The 11,600-nt window shown below is 38.2% G+C and overlaps 1 pseudogene; it reads left to right on the top strand.

Moving 5' to 3' along the window:
* Window positions 1-220: 220 nt before the first annotated feature.
* LOC115524174 lies at window positions 221-612 on the top strand (annotated as a pseudogene).
* The last annotated feature ends 10,988 nt before the right edge of the window (window positions 613-11,600 follow it).

Below are 11,600 nucleotides of genomic sequence, written 5' to 3'. Positions count from 1 at the left end.
GGAGTGTGCTTGACATTTTCCCCCTCTCCCTCTCTCTTTGCCCTTCCCTCTCTCTCTCAAAAATAAATAGTATATATATAAAAAAAAAAAGAGCAGAAATCTTTAAAACATCTACATCTGGAGTACTTTAATAAAAATTAAAACTAAGTTGGTCTTTCTCTTTCCACCATCTTGGAGCCTGTGGATGCCTTTTGGGAACAGGACCCCTAAAATGACAAATATGTTTGGAAGGCTCTGGTCCAAGGCCACTTTTGTTGGCCATAAGCAGGGTCTCTGGAACCAGAGGGAGTGCACACAGTTCTTCTTAAAATTGAAGGTGTTTATGCTGTAGATGAAACTGAATTCTGTCTAGGTAGGAGATGTGCCTATGTGTACAAAGCAAGGAATAACACAGTGACTCCTGGTGGCAAACTGAACAAAACCAGAGTAATCTGGGGAAAAGTAACTCATGCTCATGGAAACAGTGGCATGGTTCATGCCAAATTCCAAAGCAAGCTTCCTGCTAAAGCCATTGGCCACAGAACCTGTGAGATGCTGTATCCCTCAAGGATTTAAACTTACTGAAAAGTAAATAAGTAAAGGTGTAGATTTGTTCTCTTGTATTTTTGTTTAAAAAAAAAATTAAAACTACATTGAGGACAAGTAAAAAAGGCCTCAACACCAGCAGGTGAATCTTTCAAATGGTAATAAAATCATATTCTGGGCACTATTCCTGATATTCTATTGATAGCAAAACTATGGCCATGTCTGCATGAAGTAGTCTTTTGGGTCTAAAATGTTCAGTCATGGCATAATACAATTCCTATCATTCTGCTCACACTCTGCTCATCCTTCAATCTTTTCCACCATCATCCATCCAGTGACTCAGTTCAGAAACTTGGAAAGTAGGCTGATTTCTCTTTCCTCATAAAACATTTAATTATAAGCAAACATGCTAATGTGGATTCCAGAAGAAAATAAAGATAAACTTGTGCTTGCTGCTCTGACCAAACCTTCACTTCCCTTGGTCAGTTTGAGGGGTGCTATGGGTCTTTCACAGAGGTACCTGCCCATATTCAGCTCATAGAGAGATCAGGGAGGGATTATCAAACTCTCCTTCTCAACTCCTCAAGAAAAAGGTACAGTGAAGCTCTCAGAAATGCATTATTTCCAACATCAGTCAGCCCCAGAAAATCCAGTTCTGCAGTTGTCAGGGAAGCCTGAGAAATAGGAAAATCAAATTAATGAGTGATTTCCATAGAGCATTACTGAGATCACCACAAATCCCATTAACTTTTTTTTAACCTTTCCATATATTGTCTGTTGTCATGGAAACACAGCTTCTGCTAAGCTGCCTATAAAAATAATTTAACGATTGGTGACCCTTCTAGCTAAATGTTAGCTAATAAGCATTAGAAATGTGGGCTTTCTTTATTTAACAACAACTCACCTAACTTTTTTCCTAGGGGATTAAAACTCATGCCTGCCTATCATGTAGGTAAGGCTGGCATCCACACCCACCACCTCTTTCAGTCACATATTTACTCCTGTGTAATTGAAGTTTTGTCCTGTTTTCCTGGAAACAAATTTGTAGTCATCAGGAAGGAGGGCAAGGTTATAGCTCTGAGATGACGAGTTAGTAAATGCTCTTGGAGAATTCTATTAAAGTGGCAAACACATTTTGAATGTACATTTTCCAGCAGACTGGCTACTTGATTTGTTTTTTTTTTTTTTTTTACAGGTATGTGTTATTGGTAATTACAGCATATTTAGTGTTTCCGAGATGGCACCAAACCAAGAGAAACATCTCTGGTTAACATCTTATCGCATGTGATCAGGCTATGAAAGCACATAGGGTTGTCAAAAGAATCTTAAAATAATTTTATTGTTTAATTACCCAAATAATATGGGTTCATTGTAGAGAGGTAAACAATATAAATAAGAAAAGGAAGATAAAAATAATCCACAATTTGCTACCCACAATTGAACATTTTAACATTTAGAGATACAGTTTTATATAGTTTGTCTGCCTGTTTATCTTCCTTCTTCTCTTCCCAAAGACCATCTGCTTATCTATTTATCTACATCTGTATCAATATATAGGTAGGTATTTAAAATGGGCTCATGCTGAATATATTTTGTAAACTGTTCCACACAAGACAGACATTTTCATACAGACTGCTAAATTATACACAGAAGACTTTAAATTTGCTTCCCTGGGGGGTGCCAGGGTGGTTCAATCGGTTAAGCATTCAACGCTTGGTTTTGGCTCATGTCATGATCTCATGGTCGGTGAGTTCGAGCCCCACATCAGGTTCTGCGCTGACAGTGCGGAGCCTACTTGGGATTCTTTCTCTCTCCCTCTCTCTGCCCCTTCACACTCTCTCTCAAAATAAATAAATAAACTTAAAGAAAAAATAAAACTTCTTCCCTGTGCCTTACTGAAGACTGGGGTAAAGGCGAAAGTGTGCAATTTTATGCATATATACTTACTTAAACATTATCCTACATCCTGAACCAGGTGGGAAGGTTAATGAAAGGTCTAGACATGAGTCTATAGAAAGCCCCACGTTCATTGCCCAACCTGTTGGCACACCATTGTCACCCATCATAAACCTGCCTGTTGGTGGCCATGGGTTTCTTTGCCTTGTTGGGTCAGGGAACGGAGGCTGATTGAAAAGGACTGATGTTATTGTGCAGTAATGCAGAGTCACAGACATGCAAACAGAAACCTGTCTTTATTTGAAATTTTGATATTTTGTTTATCACAGATATTTTTGCATTAATTTTGATTTTGCAAGTACTGCATTATTATTTATCTCAGGGTGCCTGGGTGGCTCAGTTAGGCATCTGACTCTTGATTTTGGCTCACAGGTCATGACCTCACAGTTTGTGAGGTGTGCACATTGGGCTCTGCACAGACAGCTTGGAGCCTGCTTGGGATTTTCTCTCTCTCACTTCCTCTCTGCCCCTCCCCCACTTGTGCTTTGTCTCTTTCTCTCAAAAATAAATAAATAAACTTAAAAAAAATATGTCATTTGTCTCAATTACTGATTTTTTTTTTGATGTGACCTTAAATTTCACCCTTGAGGCAAGCACCTCACTGACTCCACCCTAATCCTGTCCTTGAGACTCCCAAAGAGAATGCTAGATTTGTTGTTTTCTACACATTTTCTTATGACTGGCAAAACTGTCACTATCTGGGCTCTTAGTGATACCCAGGGACTTTAAGGCTTGAGAGCATGTGGGCCCATGAGGACTTCAGAATTAAATGTCTAATATTCCTAGGAAGTTAATAGAATTACGATAAGATGTTTCCCTGCTTTCAAGAGAAGGTAGAGATGGTGAAACGTGTGGATATAGACAATAGGGAGTGGTTCAAAACTGGTCCGTGCTGTGGCAAACTGAAAAATTCATGCCCTACCTAGACACTCTGGAAATAAACTAAAGAGTAAAGGAGAATAACACTGGCCTGCCAAATCAAACCACCAATTTGTGATGCCCCCTGGGCTTTCACTACTCCTCACGGCTATGTTTGCCCGGGAAGCCTACAGCCCTGAAACTACTTTGGTCACTTCAAAACTCATGTTCGTGAAAAAGCTGATCAACCAGGGCCTCTTATAACCTGGAGCTAATGGTTACTAAGTGCTATGAGAACCAAGCATTCATTTAATTCATCATGAGTGCAAATTTATGTTTAAACTATAGATAAGATGAATATTTCATTTTATACTTGGGGTAAAAAAGAAGGTATCTTTCTTGCATCGAATTTTATAAGCAAAAGAGGTAGAATTATGTTTTCTAAAAATTTCTTTTCCAACATGTTGGGAAAAGAAGATGCAGGGTAGAAACAAAAGGAGACATTTTGTGTCCAACTGTCTTTGTTTTCTACCCTCTATAGCCCTCCTCCGCCACCTTTAGTAAGTAGAGGCAGGGAAGAGCCCGGAGACCTTGGGATGTTTCATCAACAAGGGGAAATGCCAAGCGGCAGCCAGAGGGAGGCAGCGCCTGTGTGCTGACCTCAGTAGTGGCAAGAGTCATCTCCCCACCCTCACAGGGTAGGCAGCCTCTGTCTTCGCATGGGAGGTCACTGACATTGCTCCCCTTGCTGACTTTCTGAACTCCTACAGGCCTAGGCCTATGAATCCTGCCTCCTTCCCACTCCTCCTGCCAGTGTAGCCCGCCCAGTCTTCTTAGATGACTCCTGCTAGACTGTAAAACCACTTAGGTGAGCGAGTTTTGTCCTACTGTTTCGTGCTTTGGTTACCTGTTTGAAAATAGCAAGTGGATATCAAATAACGCTTCAAGAATGCACGAATGGATGAAGGAATAAATGAATGAATGGACTTTGATTCTTGACTGTCAGTCTCTACCTCCTTTTCCCTTCCTTTGGCTTTGTAAACTACCCACGGGAGCTCCAAGTTACAACTCAGGCTCCTATCCAAGAAGAGGGAGAATTCAGCACTCTCACATATCATACCTGGTGATGAACTTGGGGCAGCAATGGCCTTGTGACTCTCACAGGTTGTGATTCAGTCACTAAATGATGGCTAAGAGATTCCAGCAATGGCCTCCTCATCATCCCTGCTTGCTCACACCTGACGGCGTCTTGGCCCTCGGTTACTTCATCGTCTCCTTTGCATGTGCCGTTCTCTCTGCTTGGAATGCTCTTCTCCTAGATACCTCCGTGGCTCTTTCAGGTCTTTTCTCAAACAGCATCTTCTCACCAAAGCCTTGCATGCCCAGCTATTTTCTATCACAACAGCAAGTGAATGAATCCCTCTCAAAACTGCAACCACAAATTTTACTTAAGTCTTTTATTTGCTCCTTAAATTTAGCACATACTTTTTGACCTTCTCACTTTTAAAACTGGTTTCTCCTAACTATAGCATTCATCCATGAGCTACTTTCTCACAACGTTACTTAGCAGTGGACATCTGTTCACTTCATCTTTTCACAGTCCACTGGTAATAGACTACCTCTTTCTTGTGTTGACTCTATGCCATTTAATTTGAATACAGCTGACTCTGAATCTTTTCTCTTCTCAACAGAGACTAGATGTAAGAACCAGGCCTGGCCAGTCAGCCCAATACATGTCCTGGCTTTGGCAATTAGCTTAGGCACCAGCAAGTGACTAAACCAGGTCCTTCCCTGGAATTTTCTTCTATAATGGCTGTTTGCTCACCATCTGGAAAGAGCCTGCCCAAGAAACGGCAAGAGACAGAGTCCTGGTAACATTGTCTGGTCACCTAGTTCCAGCAATGCTTGAAACAAGTACTGTTCTTGGACTTTTCAATTCTCTGTGTCAATACCTTTCGTTGCCTAAGCAAGTTTGAATTGTATTTCTGCCATGTGCAACTTAAAAGACTCCTGATATATCATCCCCTCCATGCTTGCCCCAGCCCCAGTAACCTCCTACACATAAGAAAGCCCCTGGGTGATGCTTCCACCCTACTGGTCCTGGTTTTTTGGCCCCTGGACATTTTCACAACATGTGTGGGATAAGCATGGCGATTTGTTATCCACTGTATGTAACATATCCCTTTGTTTCCCCACATGTAGATCGCATATTTTCAAGATTTAATGCCTAAACTAAAAATACTGAGAGATAACACCATTATGTCTACGGAGGAGGAAAACATGAGGTTGGAAGGTTGGAAGTGGGGTTGTGGGTTGTGATGCCAATAACACTTTTCCCATCCCCAAACTCTGAGTGAAAGTCATAAAGCATGTTATATGCTTACAAGAAAAGGTTATTGAGTGTGATCTAATCTTGGAATCATAGGTGTCTCTTTCAAATATCAAACCTTAATTTATATCAGAACAGCATATGGTATGAAAGTAATTATACATCTTAATGAACATGAATCCTTTGCAATTGGCAAACTATGTTGAACAAATATTTAAAAATATTTACTCTGGGTATATTACTGTTATGCTACAATAGAGTGGGTGTTGAATGAAATAAAAATTAGTATAGTTTTGTTACCTAGGGTAGAAAACACTGCATATGTGTTAGTATGTATGTATGTATATACACACAGACATATAATATGAATGTGTGTATATATATACATGTATATGATAATTTGATAAGATGCAGAAAGTGGGACAAGAAATAAAAAAATTGAAAACAAAAATAAAACAAAAACAGGAAACTCACCTTAACAGCTATAACATAGAATCAATTGTCACTACTGTCTATCCTGGAACTCTTCTGAAGATATTAGGAAATAAAAAAGAGCTCATTTTGCCAAAGTATCACCTAAAACAGGGATGATTAGCCAGCACCCTGGAAGGGACTTTATTATATACATCTTTAAGTTTATTCGTTTATTTTGAGAGAGAGAGAGAGAGAGAGCATGCATGAATGAGGTAGGGGAAGAGAGAGAGAGAGAGAGAGAATGAGAGAGAGGGAGAAAGAATCCGGAGCAGGGTTCACACCATCAGCGCAGAGCCCGATGTAGGGCCTAAACCATGAACCGTGAGATCATGACCTGAGCTGAAACCAAGAGTTGGACTCTTAACTGACTGAGCCACCAGGGCACCCCTATTCTATTTTTGAACAAAGTCAAGTTTCTTTCTTTTTCCCCTTTGCTTACCTTCTCTTCAAATAGTCTTTGTGAGGCTCAAGTTGGAGTTACTACATCATGTTGTGTATTATTAAGCAAGTCCTCATCTGCTACTTTAAAGCTATTACCAGGGCAATTCACATGGGATGATTTCTTCTATTTATCCATGCTCAGTCTTTGTTTTCTGACTATTCCACAGGAGCCTCGAAGCTACCCTGGGTTCAAGTCATTATCAGTTGATTACACAGAAATGTATTAAACACTTGTGACCTAAGCACAGGAGATAACACAAGAAATAAGAAGCCATCCAGATAATTAAAGGGTGCCAACATAAAACAAGAGTAGTGCATTGTTGTGATGGCTGCTGTATAGGAATATTTCTGTGAGAACCAGGTGGAGGTATACTTGAACTGTGCAGAGAATAGGGAAGGCTTCCTGGAGGAGGGGGAGAAATTAGAGACACTTAGTCTTTAGTAACGTGAAAGTTTGTTGGGTGAAGAAGTAGGAGAAAGAAATCCCACACAGAGAGACCACATTTACAGACCTAAACATACAAGAGAGCTGGAAATGGCAAAAAGTCTGCACATCTATAAATTAGAGTGCAAAGGGATGCACGGTTTTTGTACATATAAAAGGCTTGGAAAAGCGTTGGAGATAGTTGTAAAGAGTTTAGAAAACTAACTAAGGAGTTTGGACTCTATTGTATAAATTATAGTATAAAAGCACTCAACCACTAGAATTTGTCTGGGATGGAATTGAATGGGTTTGTAAACTTAGATGAAAAATAAAATAAATCCTTATTTTTACTGATTATCATGTAAAACATAGTGTCTCCTTCTGTCTTAGTCTGCTTGGATTGCTATAACAAAATACCATGGACTGTGTGGCTCCAAAAACAACATTTATTTCTCTTAGGTCTGGAGGTTGAGAAGTCCAAGATGAGAGCAGATTATTTGATTCTTAGTGAAGGCTCTCTTCCTTGCTTTAGATGGCCACCTTCTTGCTGTATCCTCACCTGGCAGTGAGAGAAGGCACTCTGCTGTCTCTTCCTCTTCTTATGAGGGCACTGATCCTATCATGGGGTCCACCTTCATGACCACATCTAAATCTACTTGCTTCTCAACCCCCACCCCTCCTAACACCATAATGTTGAGGGTTAGGGCTTCAGCATAAGAATTTTGGAAGGAGACAAGGATTCAGTTATAACACCTTTAATTATGAAGGTAGCTAGCAAAACATTATAATTATTATTTTCAGACAGTATTCTGAGAAGGATAAATGTATATGCTTAGTCAGCTGTCAAAGGATCTAGGGAACAAAAAAGGTTAAGAACCTTATATTACAGAAATTTTAGAGACTGGATTTGAGGTTTAAAAATAAACTGCCGATAATGCAGAGTACAAAGAAGTTGTAAAGGTGAAGATTGGTCAGGAGGCTAAAGTTACTGTTTAGATGGGAGATGAAGGGGAATAAGCAGAAACACTGGAAAAAGGGGTTGAGGAGAAGGGAGCTGTGGGAAGAAGGGAGGAGAAGATGAGGCAGCAGAAACAGCAAGTTCAAGCCCAGTGGGTAAGAGTTGGCTGTGTTCCAGCAAACAAATGAGTGGCTGGGAGGTGGCAAGTAAGGGAAAGTGGGACAGTTTGAGACTGTCAAGTAGAAGGGCCACGTCATTAAGTCACTGTAGCCTTGATAAGGAGATTGTACCATCTGTACAATGTGAAGCCATTTAAGAACTTTAAGCAAGGGAGTCAATGTATTTGATATATCTTATAAAAAGGGAACTCTGATTTTCTGCAAAGTCAGGATAGAGGGCAAAACTAGACAGAAGTGGGAGACCAATGAGAGAGGATGGTGGCTGGGACAGGAGAAATGGTGGTGAAGGAGGGGAGAGATTTAATATGGTATAGTGGTTAATTTAATTTGTCAACTTGGCTGGGCCATGGTGTCTGGATAATTGATCAAACATTACGGTTTCTGTGAGGGTATTTTTGGATCAGATTAACACATAAATTGGAAGACTTTGAATAAAGCAGATCAATTTGAATAACAAGGTTGGGTTTCATCCAAACACTTGAAGGTCTAAAAGCATAAACCAAGTAAGAACGAATTCTCCAGTAGACAGACTGGACTCAAACTGGAAAATTGGCTCTTCCTTGTTCTCCAGCCTGATGGCTCTCAGACTCAAACTAGAATACTGGCCATTTGGAGTCTCCAGGCTGCCAGCCCACCCTGCAGATTTTGGACTGGTCAGCCTCCACAATCATGAGAGTCAATTCTTCATAATCAATCTCTTCCTCTCTATGTACATACCCTATTGGTTCTACTTCTCTGGAGAACAGTGACTAATAGGTGGTTAAGTGTTGATTCAACAAAACTTACTGACAGACTAGCTAGAGAGTGAGGAAAAGGAAGATATAAAATATATTTCTCAAACCTTTGTCATGAACAACTGGGCATACAATGACACCATTTAATTCATTTTCTCGGAGAGCAAAGAGTGAGGGAGGAGTAGGTTTGAAAGTAAATGAGTTTAGCTTGCATTGGTTAATTTTGAGATGCCTATGATACATTTAATTGGAGATGTCAAGTAGGAAGATACATTTAATTGGAGATGTCAAGTAAGAAGATGCATTTACGGTCTCTAACACAAAAGAAAGAGCTAAGCTGGCGGTATTAAAGTTAAATATTATAGAGACTATTTCTGAGAGAGAGAAGAGAGAGAAAGGCTGAGGATCAAGCCTCAGGACACTCACAGATAGGAACCAATAAAGGAAACTAACAGGCAGCAACCAGAAAGGCAGGGGAAAGACCATAAAAGTGTAAAATTCTTGAGAAAGAAAAGTGTTTCAAGAAGGAAATAGGAATCAACTTTATTAACTATAAAATCAACATTTATTTATGAATTTATTTATTTAGAGAATCTTAAGCAGACTTTATGCCCAGCATGGAGCCCTATTCAGGGCTCCATCTTACAACTGTGAGATCATGACCTGAGCCGAAATTGAGAGTCAGATGCTTAACTGACTGAGCCACCTAGGTGCCCCTAAAATCAATTTTATTGATGTATACTATACACGTGATTAAATGAACATATTTTAACTGTGCTGTTCAATAGGCTCTGGAAAATGCATACGCTTGTGTAACCCTCATCACAGGGTATAGAACATCTCCATTATTCCCCAAAAGATTCCTTTTTTGTATTTTCCCAGTCTAGTTCCAACCTTACCCCAACTCTCCACCACCAATGAATCTTCCTTCTAGCACTACATATTTGATCTTTTCTACATTCTCATATAAACTGCATTGCATGGTGTCTGGCTTCTTTCAAGAAGCATCTTTTAAAAATTCATCTACATTGTTTAATGTACCAAATGTACCAGTAGTTCAGGCTTTTCTGTTGCTGGATATTATTCCACTGTATGGATACAGTATAATTTGTTTATCCACTCACCTGTTATTGGACATTTGGGTTATTTCCTATTTGAGGCTATTATGAATTAAATTGCTATTAACATTTATGTACATATCTTTGTGTTAAGATATGTTTTTATTTCTCTTGAGCAAATAGAGTAAGATGGCTGGGTCACATAGTAAGTGGATATTTCATTTCTTAAGAAGCTGCTGACCTGTTTTCTAAAGTGGTTATACCATTTTTCATTCTAAGCAACACAGCAGAGTTCCATTTGGTCCCTCACCAGCACCAGGTGTTGTCAGTTTTTATAATTTTAGCCATTTTAGTGGATATGTAAAGGTATCTTATTGTGCTTTTAATTTGCCTTTCACAGATTATTAATGATTAAAATTCCAGCAAGCTTTTTTCTTTTTTGGAAAAATTGGCAAGCTGATTTTAAAATTTATTGGAAAGACAAAGGACCTAAAACAGGCAATGTAATTTTGAGAAAGAACTAGCTTGTACTATTTGATTTTAAAATTCACTATAAAGCTATAGTAATAAAGGCAGTATGGTGTTGCCACATCTCAAAGGAAAAGAATAGAGAGTTTAGAAATACACCCACGGTTATATATTCAATAGAGTTTTGATAAAAAGCCAAGGTCATTCAATGGGGAAAAGATAGTTGTTTCAAAAAAGGGCACTAGACCAATGGATATCTATATAGAATAAAATAAACCTCAACTCTTACATCCAATTATATACAAAATTTAATTCAGACTGCATCATAGACTTAAATGTAAAAACTAAAACTATAATATGCCTAAAAATATAGAAGAAAATCTTTGTAATCATAGGATAGGCAAAGATTTCTTATATAAGATAAAAGCGTGATTTATAAAAGAAAAAAATCAATAAATGAATGCCAACAAAACATTTGATCTTTGAAAGACAATATAAAGAAAATGAATACACATGCTACATATTGTGAAACAGTTTATATATATATATATATATATATTTATATATTTCATATGTATACACTTCTATTGAGTTGTAAGAATTCTTTGATATATTCTGGACATACACAAATATAATCTGATAAAAGACTGTTTCCAGAATATATGAAAAAATTCTTACAACTCAACAGTAAGAATATATATATATATACATATATATGTAATATTATATATAATATATATGTGATTCAATTAAACATTGGCCAAAAGATTTGAACAGGCATTTCACACAAATGGCTAATAAAATAGTTATAAACAATTTCTCCTTTTAGAAAAAAATAATAAAATTAACTTTATCATATTAAGTATATACATCATTGAAGATGAATCTCATTTTAGAAATATTAACATATGAAAAAATCCACATTTTAAGATTCAGGAAACATATACTATGTTCCTGCCAAATTCTCTACCTCCAGAGTATTACTGTCCTACTACTCAAGGGTCCCCAATCCTCAGTTTCTCCACAAATCTTTTAAAAATAAGAGAGGACCTTTTTTCCTCACTAGCTATGTGGATTCAGAACCAATAATATTCCTCCCCTTAAGACTTTTCCAAATCTCATATTGGAGAATCTTCCAAACATCTCCAACACAATTTAGAGGCCATCTTTCAGTCTTATTATAACTACTTTATAGT

Source organism: Lynx canadensis, chromosome C2 (assembly GCF_007474595.2).
Source record: "Lynx canadensis isolate LIC74 chromosome C2, mLynCan4.pri.v2, whole genome shotgun sequence".
In the NCBI taxonomy this organism is placed as follows: Eukaryota; Metazoa; Chordata; class Mammalia; order Carnivora; family Felidae; genus Lynx; species Lynx canadensis.
Note: the sequence above shows the minus strand (reverse complement) of the source record. Positions and strands in the feature narration are given on the sequence as shown.